At 36.2% G+C, this 16,623-nt stretch overlaps 1 long non-coding RNA gene across 4 annotated transcripts in view; it reads left to right on the plus strand.

Annotated features, from left to right (window-relative positions):
* The window catches only part of LOC125329335, a 96,229-nt gene that overhangs the window by 49,039 nt on the left and 30,567 nt on the right, over positions 1-16,623 (plus strand). For 3 of the 4 annotated variants that reach the window (XR_007205127.1, XR_007205125.1, XR_007205130.1), the window contains exon 2: positions 6,515-6,634. This is a non-coding gene — a long non-coding RNA (uncharacterized LOC125329335). Of the gene's footprint in view, positions 1-3,672; positions 3,768-6,514; positions 6,635-16,623 lie in introns of all 4 variants that reach the window. The other variant, XR_007205126.1, reaches the window with a different exon arrangement.

Here is a 16,623-nt window from a genome sequence, read left to right on the forward strand (position 1 = left end):
TGCAGTAAGCTCATACCAAAACAAAGCCATACCTTGGATCTGGAAGGATCTTGGGTGCAAGAGAGGGAAAATGTGCTTGGAAAGCAGTAGCTGTGAATGTCAGCATTTGTCAGGAGCAGACAGCCATCTGATAAAGCTTAGCTCTACTCTGTCCTTCTGATTTCTACTTTGGTTCTTAATTTGTGTCTGCTTGCCTCTTTTTTGTATCTGTGTTTAAGAATAAAACAGCACTGTGACTTTAATAAATCTGTTTTATTTTTTTTTGTTTAATCTAGGGTTACCTATAGATGTGTACTATATATATATTTTATCTTTAGAATACAGCTCACAGAAGAGCAAGGCACAGGCAAATTCCGTTAGCAGTATATAATAGTTCACATACTGTATGATTTATAGCAAATCCCTAATAAACAATATGTTAGAACGTATGATTCTTTATAAAAATATTTTTTTGCTGGTGATTTCTTTTTAATTTTTACTTTTAGGCCCTGCTTTAATCTTCCCTCCATAGGCAGATTTTTGTATTTTTTAAAAAGCATTGCAAACACTTTCATCTGCACCTCATTAAGCATTTTAAATCAGTTCATTTTGATTATACTGTTTAACCATTTATCACAGCACTTTCAAGAAATCATAATCTGTGCAGAATGAAGTTGAAGGTATTTTCAGATCATCTCCTGTTATATTTTCTCTTAATCAGTTATTTAATGTAGAGAAAAAGATTTTATTTCATAGGGAGACTGATTTGACAGTATTAGGTCCTAAAACACACATAAATTTCCATATGGTATATGTCAATGAGAACTTGCATATCTGACAGATAAAGACATGGGATCAAGTTTCCTTTGCTGCAGTAATCCAAGCATGCTGTCATGCTCCCCTTGCAGTGCTATCCCTTGAAATATGTAGGATAATAGCTGAACTTAAATATGTCTGTTTAGATCCTAAAGATTAGTTTCAGTGACTAAACAGAGATTCTTATAAAAATTCTGATGTTTTCTTCATGTAAATTTACCAGATGTTGAGGCATCTAATGTAGGAGCTATATTTATTATTTATTTAGATCATTTGTCTGTCATTACATTCCCTTATGCCATGAAAGTTTGGAAGTAATAAAAAAGAGTGTTAGAGGAACATAGTTTTTTCTGAGAAAAGCAACTTCATACCATCTTTTTAAAAATCTTTTATGAAAACACAGTCAAATCAAGGGTAGGGCTTTCTTTTTCCTAAGATATACAAATGCTTGATAAATAATAAACGCATGCAGATTGTGCAGTTGGATGAAGACATCTGCTTTTTTCTGAGATGTTTTTTGATGGCATTTCAGATTAAAGGATTGATCAAGAGTTTCCACATCTCAGAGTAAAGATCACTGGAAAAGCCAAGAGAAACAAAGACCTGCCCACACTAAGAAAGAAATCTCAGCCACACAGGGTGCTGGGAGACTGCAGGGGCAAGAACAAAGTGTGGTGTTTCTCTGTTCCATGTCAGAAGGTTTAGCAATTGTTTAAAGAAAATGGTCATAGACTAGACAATACTTGGAAAAGAATAAGACTATAGGGAAAACTACATGATGGGAAAAAGTGAGAGGTGGTTGCTAAAAGAAATGAATTGTCTTAAAAACAAGTTATTACCTAAAATATTATGAACTCAAGAAGATTATAAATTGTTTATTAAATCATTTTTATGTGATAAACTATAAAAAACTGCTTTCTAGTCTTTTTTTCATATACTGCTTCCATAGGATTATGTCCCATAATGGGGGATGGGGAAGGAGAACACAAATAATCATTCCTTTTGGTTCAACCAGGCCTCTCATTAAATGGAAAATTCAGGATTGGTCTTTACTAATCCATCTATAATAATTACTCAACAGAAAATGGTAACAGTGAGATTTCCAGCAAGGAAAAGAAAAAAGAATAGTTTAAATGACAAGGCATATTTATAAGAAGATTGACCTAATATTCTAATAAGCTCTACTGCCCGAAGATAAAGATGGAAAAAAGACACTTTAAAGATGAGCTCAGCTTTAGGGGAGGGAAAAAAAAAAAAAAAGAGGAGAAACATTCTGAAGTCTGCACTCAGTCTTTAGCAGTCTGTCTTCTAATTTATACAGTGTGAGCTAAAGTTACAAGTGTAAATAGGGCACAAAATATACCTTTTACAGAACATATCAGCATTCTCAGGAAAGCAGATTTAAGGCTTATACAAAGATACACAGTAATCTATTTCTGAAATAATACTCGGTTTCCTACTTAAAGGTAAACAAAAAAAGCAAACAGCTATTCTGAAAATGAAAAAGGAGGTGATCCATTTCCTAAGAAATAGTGTCAGCTGAATGAAAAACTTGCCATAGAACCTAGTAACACAGAATGTCAGAGCACCAAAAGACACCAGCCTGATGTTCCACACATATTCCAGAAATACATTTCCTGAATGTGATGGCAATGATGACAAGAATTTGTCCAGCTAAATATGATGGTACAGTAGGCATATTGGAACAGCTAGGTGCTACAATGAAGTATAAAGAAAGCTGCTATGAGAGGAAAGTGAGGGGAATCCTGAAAACCTGGAATAATAAAAAGTTGATTGCTACACTAAGTTTTACGTTGAGCTCAGCAGTTCTTAAAATAAGGTTGTGGACAGTGAGGACCCATAGGAGCTGCTTGTTCTTCAAAATTCCATAAAAATCTTCGTGGGTCACAAACTACAATGTACTAATAAAGTCTTTGTGCCATTTCTCCCCAGTAGAAATTAACCATCTTATATCAACATCTAGTATTCCTATTGAATTCAATGAATTTCTTATTACATTATTGAATTATACCTGTAATTCTCTTCCTCATTATTTCAAACACTACCTCAGAGATTATTGGGGTTGAAGGTTTGCTGGAAGTTATATTGGTGGTGTTTTCAATGAACAAGAATGAGTCTTGAATTTCCTTCTGCTAGCCCAAATAAGCTTCATATGAATATAATAAACATATTTGTTCTATAAATTATATAGTAGTACCACTAATTTATTATCCCTTAATGTTGGTAAGATCTTCCCAGAAATATTGTTTGTGTCTTATTTATTGGTGTCATTCATTGGGGTGAGATTCTGATGAACTGCATGCATGACAAAAAAAATCACACAAAAGTATATGCAACTATTTTTGTTTTTAAGAATCACTCTTTTACTAAGTATGTATGTAATGGGAAACTTACAGGATGAGGCCAAATATGTATGAGATGTGTTTCAGATAAATATGAACAATAAAGTACTGAAAAAGTTCATTCATGGAAAATGCAAATTTCCATGTTAATTAGCCAGTGTGATTAAAGACTGCATAGAGCTCTAAATTTCTCACTGAAAAATCCTTGATTCTCAAAATGAAAAAGAAAAAAAAATTACCAAACTGTAGATTTGTTAATTCCTAAAACATTACCATTTTACAAAATAGATTATGTTTCCTCTAATTAACACCATGTTCTGATGACAACACACCATGCTGTCCATAAGCTGTATTTTGACAATAAATGAGGCACTAACTCCTCCTGCTTGTAGCATTATGGCAGATGCTACTTTCCCATGCCTTCTTGTGCTGTCGTCAGTTTTTGTTTTGTTGTGTTTTTATTTTCTTTCTTTGCCTTCAAGCAGGTTTTTTTTTTTCTTTTTTTTCTAATCAGAACATTGTGATTTGAATGCAGAAATAGGATAAGGAAGACATAAGAGAAAGGGGTGGGGAAAAGGAGAAAAAAAATGGATAAGGAAAATGGAAAGGGTAAGTGAATGCAAACAGGAAAGATTATGATGAGTCAAAGCAAGCAAAAATTAATTCCTTATTCCTGCATTTTCTTCCTAGTGCCACTAGAAAACTTAATGATAATAAGAGTATTATTAGACATGTGTCTCAGTTCAATTTAGAGGTTTTGGTGGCTTTTTTAAAAATAGAGATTCCTTGGTTTTTGTTTGAGATGTGTCCTTTATAATAATGCATAACACTTATGCTTCTCGAGCGTGAAAGCCTCCTGACTCAGAAGAAATGAGGAAGACATGAACTTGGACAAACAAAAAAGATATATGAAAAGATGGCAATGAGGAATGGTAGGAAGATAATGACAGGTCAATATAAGGTGACTCAGATACTGAATCACTGACAAAAGCTCACTGAAGGCAAGGATAGTCTCTCCATTCATTTAAAGGAACTTTGGATGATGTCCAGAGAAAAAGAAAATGAAAACAAAATACAATGCCTGGAAAAAAGGAAATTTATATTATCATATATTGACTGGAAAATTAGAAAACATTTTATAACAACAGGAAAAAAAATTGTGAACAATACATGCACACTAACACTTACAAAAAGTCTTTCTAAAATCCTTACTGCTTATTCCATCATTTCATCTGTACCAGCACCAGCAATAATGACTATAGTTTTAGTTATATAAACATGTCTTAGCAATGTGGTCGCTTCTATAACCATTTTAGCTAGAAAATTGCTACTGATCTCATAGATAGACTGGAAATCTTTCCTGTTTTCCTTTTTAATTCATTAAGCATCAAAATCAAAGGAAATATCTCAACATCTAGAAAGAGAAATTATAAAGAAAAAGGTGGAACAAGAGAGACAAAATATAATGAAGAGCAGATATTCTGAAAAACTTGCATTCAGGCTAGGGTACTTTTGACTCTACTGGTGGCTTCTGCACTTGTTTCTAGAATCCTGAACAATAGCTCGGACTTTCAAAAGACAAAAGAGTGGGAGGGGGGAAGCATTACAAATCTTTTTGTTGCAGTCTTATTTTTAAAATATTATTCACAGATTTTAGACTTTTTTTATGACAAAGTCACATTTACAACCAAGTTGCCCATTTTGTTAAATTTAAATTTATTGTTAAATTTAAATAGATAATGTAACTCTAAATTTATATGTGAATAATTTCTACCTGTTACCCTACAGTGATAATTTATGGAAGAATTAACATTGCAGGAGGTAATGGCAATATTTCTACTTCCAAACACTATCACACAGCTCTATAGTCCACAGGGACTTTACAAAAAAAAAAAGGAGTGAAGGTCAATAATATCAAACTGTCCAAATAACGGCAGGTGTTTGGTCCCAAGGTGTGATTCCATATGGTACACATGCTTGCAAAGACAACACTTTTGTGTTTGGGGATTTTTTCCCTTCTGTGGGTGCTCCTGGCTGCAAGCTGTGGGCAGAATTGATCTAAAGGGCTGACTCCTGACTGGTCAGGTGAGGCAGGTTTTCAGGCCAGTCAGAGGGTTACGACATGCTTTGGGACAAACAGAAGGGATGGAGCTCCTTGGGGCAGGCAACCACCCTGCTGATGCTGCACAGAGGCTTCCCTGAATTTGGGCTAGCCAGCAAGACCAGGGCAGCCCACACTCCAGAGCCACTTCTACTGGCAGCCGGTTTTTGTCATGCATCTGAACCATCTTCAAAGGTACAGCAGCAGGAAAACAGAAGTAAATGTACAACGTTATAAAAGTAGGTAAATTTTAGGTGGTGTCTGTGTAGATGAAGTTATCAAAGAAGCAGAAATATACAGGGAAAAATATCTTATCCTGAACCAATTGGTATTGTTCTGTGGGAAGGCATCATCAGAGACACTCATGCCCTTTGGAAACTGAGACAGTGTCTAGACTTCAGCTCAGGAACAAGACAGTAATTCAAATGGCAAAATGCAAAATACTTTTCCTGTAATGCTGTTCAAATAAATTAAAAAATGTAGATCAATAACATGAAATTGAATGGCTTTGGGATTATTTAGAGGTTCCTCTTTTCCCAGCAGTCACATGTTTAAGGACTGTTACAAATTGTTCCAAGTATTAGGGGTATCAGCTAGACCAAACAAGTTTATTATTTCCAAAAAAATATGTCCTAAAGTAACAGCTAAATGTAAGCAATATTAATTCATCCTCTGACAACTGCATAGCTAAAAAATGAATAGAACTCGTTCTCTTTTTTGCTCTGGTCCCAACCTGCCCTCAATGTAGATTATTCTGGAAAACTTGACTCTGCATGGGGCACTATGTCAGTCTGATTTTCTCAAGGACTTTAGTGAAACCAAGCTTTTTACACTGCCAGAAGTATTGGCAAGGGTTTCTGTAGCCTAACATGTGACCTTTCTTCTGACCTCTGGCTTCTTGGTTTTGGGGGTTTTTTTATATTTTACGTTAGTCTTTCGAACTGTTGCAGTCAAAATACTTGTATTCCTCCCAAGTACAAAATACAGTTCCTTCCTTTTCCTTATTCTTGTCAGAGTGCTTCCCATATTTATCTGTCTATATGTCTGCAGTGCTGCCAATTATTATTATTATCATAAATATAGGCATTATGGAGTATTTTTTTGAGTTTTATGAAAGGCTGATACAAGCTGTTAAATTTTATTCACCATGGATGCCATCTCACTTTAATTAATAAAAATGCTACTACCTGCTTTTATTTTCAATTGTGCTAACATAATTCTTGACCATATACAAAATGACTCTTCCTCTTTGCAGGCCAGGAAGGAGAGGAGAATACAGACTAGAACATTTGTTCTCTAAGAGAGAAGCGCTGCTGATGCTGCAGGTGAGTGGGTAAGAGGAGGAGCAGAGATGATGTCCAGAACATGAAGTATAGTAAGTATTGCCAACTGAATTCCTAAAGTAAGAAATGTTGGGATGTTTTTGCATCCATGTTTAAGATGGCACTTGTCCTTTAAGAGATTTCATATGGCTTTAGATTCAGAAGTTTTCCTTAAAAAAAAGAGACAGAACAAACCAAAACAAAAACCTGCAGAAAATAAAAGGTCTGAAAGGAATTATTTTAGAAAATTTCATGATTTTTGATTCATTTCAAGTCTCACAATACTACTTTAGTTTTCCCTTTTGGATAACCTGTGATTGATGTTCATGGCACTATTTCTGTTCTCTTAAGTTAAACAGCATTTGTAGGAGACAGAGATAAATGAATCAAATAATTTTGAATCAGAACCACTGCAAGAGGAGCGAATAGCTTTCAACAAAAGATAACTCCTGCAGTTATTATTTATGAGTCAAGATTAGATATCATTCATTCTTGTGCCAGTGTCTCAGAAATTCTGTTGGCAGGTCCCTCACTCTGGTTTGGACTTCCAAGGGATCACAGATACATTAAACAGAAGGTTATTCTTCTAACCTGAACCTCCGCGCACAATTACCACAGAGACATGACTCTATTAATGTAATTACACTTCTACCACTCTAAAATCTCCATTGTACCATATGTTTTGCTGCAGAAAACATTTATGTAAAACACTATCCCTTGGTAATCAGCCTTCCTACTTCCTTCTAAACAACCTTGTAGCACTCAGTATTTTTAAAAGACCTGCTTCAAAGGATGCCCTCTGAAGCTGCATGCAATTTTGCATCTGCATCTCCCGTTTTATGTAGAAACTTTCATGTTAATTCAACTGCTTTTCAATAAAGCTTTCCAAACTAAGAAAGTACAGTGCACAGCACTTAGGTTCTCAGGGGGATTTTACGACACCTGTTTGGTTTTTGTTCTTTTTTTTTCTTTTTTCTGCAGAGAGCCCCTGCTTCAGATAGGGATACAGGCTGCTAAACATTTTACATAGGCATATGCAAATTTTTCCTGTCAAGAATCATGAAAGATATTCTAAGATCACGAAACAATCCAAATCACAGAAATTCAGATAATGACATTAGATATTAATAATTACATGTATCATGACAAAACACTAATACACTTCTAAATTAGGAGAGTAACCCAGGTACACTGAAAAGCTAACTGTCGTTTTTCATTTTCTCAAATGTAATATCCAGACTGTGGAACCTGATACAGTGAACGCCAATCTGACAGAGCTTTTTACAAGAGTTTTGTTTATGCACAAGAGTCAAATTACTTGGGAAAGCCACTCTTCCACCTCTTTTTTCTTTCCATTTGTTATACCCTTTTCCTTTTTGCAGTTCTTTACTTAATCTTTGTAAATGGTATTTGTCAGTGTACTGACCAGACTTGGAATAAATTGAATGTTACTAAGCAGCATCACCTTGTCAAAGCTGAAAATGCTCCCAAGCCATAACATGTTGGATGGTTGGTGAACATGGAACACCAACTCCACTCCACTCTGTGGGCTGTTTCTCACAGTGCTGTTCACTTAATCAACCTGCAGGGAGTAATTAAGGGTGAATACAACTGACAAAGGCTTGGAAAGCAGGCAGAAATGCTTTTGCCAAGCATTTTTTTTTCCATTGTTATTAATATATTTATTATTTCTTTCCTCTGTGCTTTAACAAAATAAGTTGCTTCACTTCCCCTCCAGAGCTGTTAGTCAAAACAGTGAGGTGAAGGCAAATCAAGTAAAGGTCAGTCCCGTTAACCAGAGAAAAGCCTCAGGTCACTCATTACTGTGATCATAATTAAGCAGTGTATCTTTGTGCTAGTTAAAGGTTAAATGAGTGGAAAGAAGGGGGATAAGTGTGATGAAAACAAGGAAACAGAAAGGAATGTAATCTTTTCAGCAGGTTAAAGGTGAGACATGGCATGGTTTATAGTATGAGTGCATAGGCACAGGGTTAGGGAGCCCTGGAATACAGTGCAGAAGTTGTCCCAACACTTCTGAATTAGATACAGAAAATAAATTATTTCTACAAAAAAACAAATTGATGTGCATTAATACATTAGCACACCAGTCAATTAGATTTGCTAAACATTATTAGCCAGTGAAATTACATCTCCTTTTATGTGCCTAGGGGACAGATACTTCCTGGAGCTTTAACTAACGGAAGAAGGCTACACTGAATTAAAAATATATGGATTTGCTAGAGCAACAGCTAAGGAGACTGTGGATTGTCCCCCTATACACACAAATAGAAACACCCTGTTTTGCATTAACACAATCTGGTGTGTACACGACTTCCTAAACCTGTGAGATTTTAGCAGGACTGGATTCCCAAATACAATGCAACCCTCACAGAATAGCTGTGTGGTTTACTAAAAATACTGTGAGGGAAATGGCTGTTGCTTGGTTTTGGGGTTGGGGGTCTTTTAGTTTGGGCAGGATTGGTTTTTGTTTGATTTTGTTTCTGCTTCAGTGGAAATAGAAAAACCCTAAGCAATGACTTCTTTGAGCACAACATGGCAATCATGTCTTCTTTTAACTAGTCTCCTACCCCATGCTAACTCTTTATTGTGCCTTTGCCACAAAACAGGCCTCTGTTCTAAAGGATAATCCTAGTGGGCCAAGGAATATCTCTGCACATTTATTTAGTCATCCAGAAGTATATGTGTGCTAAGAAACCCACCTGGCTGATATGCTCAAATTCCCATGTCATGACAAACAGACGAAAAAAAAGCCTCAATAAAGCTAAACCTACCTAAGGTACAGCAGTGCAAATAATCAGAGCCATCACTTGCAAACTAAATACTTTCATGACTTTCTTCCCATGCTAGCATTATTAAGTATACCTGTGATGAGTTGGAGCATAAGGTTTGCAGATGAAAAAGTGAAAGATATGGGTGACACAAAATTTTCTCTGCTGTAGCTGAAGTGACAGTGAAAAAGATTTTGTCCATGGAGGGAAAGGAGGGGAGCTATAGAGCTGATGAAAGCAGCTGAAAGAATCCAGCTGTAGTCAGTGTCTTTGGGGGAATCTCATCCTACCGAAGCTGAGTAAACAAAGTCTGGGGAGTTCATTCTTCTGCTGCCTGCAGTGTTCAACCTTTTGCTATTCCACATTTCATCTCAACTACTTCCTACACCCCCATATGCTGACCAAGCCATCCTTTGCCAAGCATATTCTATGTTTGACTTCCAAAAGTTCTTCCTACCACTGCTATGGTTATGGAACCTTCTCCTTCATGTCTTCCTGATCTTGTAATAAAAGTTAATTATGATTGACTTCAAGGAAAATCTGTATCTTTAGGTCTATACACAAGCAGTTTAGAATCGCATCCTCTTAAAGCAGAGAAATTGCATCGGCAAACTACAAAAGTGTCTTTAGGATGAGGCTCAATATTTTCTTCTTTCCTTGCAATTTAGAAATTTTGTAGTACAATTACAGGGGTACCTTGTTAAATAGACTGTGGTCCCACAGAAGTGGATGAGATAATTCTTTCCTTGTCCTGTTTTTCCAGGTGATTCAGTTTTACCCTGAAGTTGTCACATCGACCTACATCTTTAAGTGTAGTGTAGACTTGGCACCTGTTAAAACTGGTGTGCTTACCCAGTGAATGGCTACCACTGGAAAAGAATGATTATTTGATTAAATTAATGGTGTGGACATGAGTTCAGTGTTGAGAAGAGGGTAGACATAAAACATTCTACAAAGGTCACTAAAGAGCCAATTGGAAAGATTAAGCCTTTTGATTACTATCAGCTATATCACTGTAGAATACAGTTAAACTGTTTTTCTGACATGAATGGAAAACTTTTTTCTTTCTTTTTTTACAGAAAAGCTTTTAAAGACTGCAATTCATAAATGATCAGAGCTACTTTCAGCACATTTTAATTTACTCCTAATTTAAATGTAACAATTAAAAAAAATTAAGCCTCTAACTGCTGCTCTTGAGATTTGCATAAACCTGTTAAATACACAAACTGTCTTTTAGCTCAACTCCTGACTTTTAAGCTTCTCTTATCCTCTCGCTTTTTTAATGATAGCTCTATTCTGTAGGGAAAAAGGAGTTTCCAAAATTCTTGTATTGCTTTTGAAGATGATTTTAAAAGAGGATAATCACTATTCATCCCTGCTAATAAGAATACAGAGACACTGATTAAAATGAACTTCAAAATTTTTCAAAAGAAATTTCAGAGCCCATGTCTTGGCTTAAGACATGGTAACGGGTATGGAAACTCCAACATGCACCATCTCCCCTTTAACAACACCCTTTTTCACCAATAAGGAGAGATGAATGAGAGTAGATATAAGTGAAAAAATAACAGTTTACTAAAAAACTGAAACAGCAACATATTTCAGGCAGAAAATATCAGTAAATAATCAGTAGGTAGAAAGTTGTTAAATGTCACAGACTCCGTGGGAGCAAAGAGAAACAAAAATGGTGGAGAAGCCCCTCCACCAAGATGGCTCCCTCCACGGTGACCTTGTGGAGAGAGTCAAAGTGAAAATGGTGGACAAGCCCTACTTGGCTCAACCTTTCCCCTGGAACAAAAAAACTGGGAAGATAGCAGCTTACGAGAAGTTCTGGTGGCAGATGGGAGTTGCTGGTGTTGCCTGGGGAGCTCTGGCTCCCACAGTGTCAGTCTCTGGTTCATTCGGTGTCAGTGCTGCTGTCCCAGGTTGCTGTCCTGATAGGGGAGGAAGAAAATGTCCCCTGGAGCACTGAAGAATGGTGGCCTGATCTCGACCAACTCTGGCTTTGTGCTGGGGACAAGTGTTGCAAAATTCACTATGAAACCTTTTGGAACTTGTGAAGTGCAGCTTCTCAGGTTGTTACTCAGAGACATGCTTGAAGCAACCTGCTCTGCATCCCAGAGAGAAAGGGAGGCTCCTGCCTTGCACTGCCCCAGCTCTTCCCATGAGAATGCCAGGGAAAAGCAAGAGCCAAAAGGGCTTCTTCTTGAGTGCCCCGACCTTAAAAAGACTTGGCACCCCAAACGTCGGCAGTTCCATTTCCGTTATTTTCCACCCCTTATTCCATACCATGCCCAAATGAATACCTTTCAACTGTACATATATACCTGTAACTATATACAAATATAATTATTATTTCAGTAGCCACTGACCATTGCCCAGGATATGGATTTAGTTCATTAGTCCATGCTGGGTTATGTATTTGTTGAGGGGGAACTTCCAAACTATTGGGGCAAAGTATTTCTTCAGAACCTGCCCTATATCCTCCCACATTCCATGCCACTCAGGATTTTCTGCCACTGGGGCAGCTCTCCAGACAACCTCTCTGGAAATCTCAGCCCTGATTCTAAATGTGTTTTAGGCCATATTGAGGTGACATAGCAGAATTAGCAACAAAAATACATTTTTTTTAACATTCAGAGGGAAGTGAACATTCTCAGAGGGTGATGTGTCAGACCTGAAGGGGGAGAAGAAGGTAAAAGGGTAGGAAAAGTCATTCCCTCTTTTTCTTCCAACAGTTTGGAGGTGATTATTAATAAACCCCCAATAACATATTGGGTTACACAGGATAGCCCAGTAAAAGGTAGCATTCCTTTTTTCTCGAGATATGAATATCCCTTTCTTTCTCCCTTTCATACAGCTGGGGTTCAGAGCAAGAAGAGAGCAAATGAGTAAGAGAAACCTACACTGTATATAGGACCATCAATATTTAATCCTGGATTAGTGACAGGTTTAAGTTTTAGTATTTCATGAGCCATCTGACTTCAAATAGATGCTTTATCACATTAGAAAGAGGAGAGTCTTCCCTTGCTATGAGAGATGGCAATCCTTCCTAGGTCTGGCAGGCTGGAAGATATTGGTTCGTAAAATCTTGACACTGGAAAGCAATCATAGGTAATATTTAGAGGTCTGCATGGCTCGTTGTTTATAACTTTTCTCTCCCTCTCACCCTGCAGAGTTCAATTCAAGGGTCAGTTTTAGTCTAGAACAAATAAAAGAATAGCCATAAGATTCAAAAAAATTTTCATGCTATTCTGATGAAATATGCGACAGAAGAAAATGAACCACAATGAAAATATAGGGGACTTATTAACATTTATGTTGCTTTATCTTTCCTCTTTGGAATAATGCTGACTTAACACCTATCTCAAGGTGTACAAGAGTAAAACCAAACACACATACCTAAAAATTATATGCCTCCAGCCACAAGCAGTCAAAAAATGTACCTCATAAAAGATTCAGACTTGAAAGACCTACATTTCATTTCAAAATTCATAGAGCAGCATTTAAAAAATATTAAGGTTTCACATCTTATATTCAAAAGTTAAGGAGGAAAAGTATCCTAAGATGAAAAGAAAGGGACATAAATGTGGTAGCAAGAAAAGAGATGAGACATGAGCAGAAAGAGAGCACAGAGGGAAACAAAACATCACAACATCACTTTACTTGTTAACTGGAATTAGTTCTGGAAGCACCAAGAGATATCTAACATGGGCTCTCTTGATTTTTTTCAGCAGCACTGCTTTCTAATTGATAAGCGCACTGATCCTTATATGAAATCTTCTTTTTTAAAGCTGGAGATAACCATGTACGAACACTAACAACTCAAATTTTAACGTAAATTTCTGGTCTAACAAGAAGCATCAGGTACTTCATGGCAAAGGATATTTTATTAAAATATGAGACAGACATGAAAAAAAGGAGATTTAAGGAAAGTATTTTCTTAGCCAGAGCAACTCTATGATTCTATGAAACTGTGCTGTGATAACAAAATTTGAAATAAATACATATTATGATAAGTTTAAAAAAAAAAAAAAGAAATGTGGGTTCATTTGTGCTTATTATTTATGCAATTGTACATATCATCTACATGTATCAAGTACTGGAAATACAAATGTATGTATAGTCTAATCAATATAAAAGATTAAATATTATTTAGTTATCAAATTGTATATGTTTGAGTAAGCACTCATATGGACACTATTAGATACATGTGTAAAAGTAATATTAAAAGACCATTATACTTATAATGTATTTCAAATAATATTTAAAGTGTACAGGTTTAGATAGTATTTCTTAGCCAAACTGATAAACCGAGAGGCCAAATATATTTGAAAATGCAGTGGACCAAGTTCTGTTCTTGCTAACACTGACACACTTTCATTTAGATAAATCTGGAAAGAATTTCACCTCACTAATATATCTTTATTCAATTAAATCTCTTTAATAGCTTTACATCTCATTTAGAAAGTTCACAATCCATAATTAGCTGTTTCTTTGAAACTGATTGCTAAAAATGTAGTTTCAGAACAGCTTACCGTTCAAATAATATATATGCATGGAATTATTGATTTGTCCAAACTTGCCAATTTTAGACATTATTCACTAATTAACATTAAAATTCACATGATTTTACTATTTGTTTTGATAAGAGCACTAACTATTAAGTAATATCCTGACCTTTAGGAAAAGTTGCGTTCAATACCAAAATTAAGCTCAGGTTTTAAGATTCAGTCACTAATCTCTATAAAAGGGCAGAAAGAAAGCAAAAGAAAATAAAATCCCTTGAAGTCACATTCTGTCATTCTCTTTCAACTATTCTTCTGTGTTTCTGCCCGTTACATTTAATTTTATTTCATTACATGTAACAAGACTAATTTTTCAACAATCCATTTTGATTCTGCTCATTCATTTTACCCCCTTTGACCATTAACTTTTTAAACCCTGAGGTATTTTGTAACAGAATTAATTTTAATTTAATTTGTTTTATTAAGCCAAGGTTTTCCAATGTATCAAATATAAGTAATATTAAATGGTGCTACTTCATCTTGTGAGGTTCAGGCATCCTGCAGAATACTTACATTTTACCAGTGGTATGTGAAAACCAGATATTTTTTGGTATGGAATACTATGAATTGATTTATTGCAATACATTTTATTTTTTCTAATATTTTTTTTTTTTTTAATGTTGCAATGAGTTTAATTTTCTCCTTTGCTCCATAGAAAGTTAATTGTAAGAATTTTCTGGGAAGAAAAAACTCCTGTCACCTGAAAATACTCATAATGAAAATATCAGTCTAGAACTGAAGTTAAGAATAAACACATGAGAAAGTGTGACAGGTATAGCAAGGGAAGAAAAGCCACACCTGTTAAATCTAGAAAGAGTAAACTGAAGAGCATGAGGAAAAGCCATCATAACAGTTTTGAGAGACATGACAAGATACTGCAAACAAGGATGTCCTCTGTGACCTTCCTGTGTGGTCCTCTATAAACATGTGGTTCCATGTCTGTGATTGAGAAGACATGGGATTCAACAGCAGCAAAGGTCATTCAGGCTAGATCAGACAAAATCTTCACAGCAGTAAACCACCATTACAGATTTCCTGGAAATATCATGGCTACCTTAGATGAAATCTGAAATGACACAGATATATTTCATTTTAGCTAGTACAGGGGATCAACAATGTTGCTATTGAAGTTGTTATCACGTCTGTATTCTTGCAATTTGTATGGATTTACAGAGTTTTCAAATGAAATAAAACTATTTCTATATACATCAAATCTTCAAATATATAAGAAAGCAGAAAAAAATGCTCACAAATCTCACTGAAGAAGATCCTACCATTTTCCAAATGATAGTATCACAACTGCAGATCTAGAAGCTACATGTATAGAGTCCAAATAGCTTAGCTGAATTAAATGCAACCAAGAAATAAAGGGAGTTTTGGGATATGTAACAAATTAAAGTTTTGATTGTAGAAATACATAATGAACTATTGAGCCAGAAAGTCTAGTCTAGGATAAAGTAAATCATACCTGCACACAAAGGAAATCAAGCGTCTCAGCAGTATCGGGTTACATGGGCCTCTGCAGTTTGCTGCAACAGGTTTAAAGATGGAATTGCTCTTTGGAAACTTTTCTACACTTACACATACCATACTGCACCAACTTGTTTGGCTGTGGCTGAAACTTCATTTTACCACAGTGGAAGTCATAATTTGCTATCACTATGTGCAGTCACTGGTGCCTTGCATCAGTGAACAAGAGAGCAGTCAGGGACGAAAATGTGACTTCAAAAACACTAAGGTGTTTGAAGTGCCCTGAATTCCTCTACTATTTGTTCTGATGATGTGTTGCCTTGGGAATACTCAAAAGCTCTAAACAGGTTCTCTCCAGCTCCCGTGATCTGCTTGACACAAGGAGCACTGATTAGCTATCAGGGAGCTATGAATCATCTCCCATTTCTATTGATCAGTTAATATTCACCTTAGGGGGAGTAACATGCCACTGGAGTTCTAATGTACACGAGAAACTTACGGCCTGCCCGTTCAGACTGCAGTACTCCATCCCCTTCCTATGCCCTGCTTTTGAAATACTCCCTATTCAGGAGCCAGGGACTTGGTTCCATCAGCTGTAGAAGTGACGGCTTTTCCACAGGGAGGATACTTTGAGTTTGCCTCTTTCTGACCCAATTACGCTGCTTGAAGGCAACCGATATGTCTGTGTGTGTCTAAAATGTACCCACTGAGCTTCTCACAGACCTTCAAGGACTCTGAGCAGTCAAGGTCTGCTGCTAATGGTTTTAACAGGTAATAGGTCCTCCATTTGGCTTGTCACTTAAAGGAGGAAGAAGGAAAGCAGGTAACATTGAAAAAGGATACTTATTGGTGCAGAAAAAAGGAGAATTGCTCTTAAATGGGAAGAGACAGACTGTAGCTAGAGGGAAAATCTGTAAAGTGGTCCTGAACCTGGATCCAGCTGCTGCAACTGGCAACATGGGTCCACCCTGCTCCAGAGGCAGCTTTGCTAGAAAACAAGGAAGAAATTATTCCTTAGGGACAGGAGTTCATGAGTACATTTTATAGTTACCTGCCTAACAGCTAAAATTGTTACAGTTAACTGATACTCCTGGCTTTTAGGCTACATGGTATGTCTCTGAAAATCTAATCCTTATTCAACATTCATATTTTGTCTTGTGAAACACCAAATATATGAAGCAAAGAAGCTAGGGCACATTATATTTGTTGTGTTTA

The sequence above is a fragment of the Corvus hawaiiensis genome, chromosome 1, assembly GCF_020740725.1.
Source record: "Corvus hawaiiensis isolate bCorHaw1 chromosome 1, bCorHaw1.pri.cur, whole genome shotgun sequence".
NCBI lineage: Eukaryota > Metazoa > Chordata > Aves > Passeriformes > Corvidae > Corvus > Corvus hawaiiensis.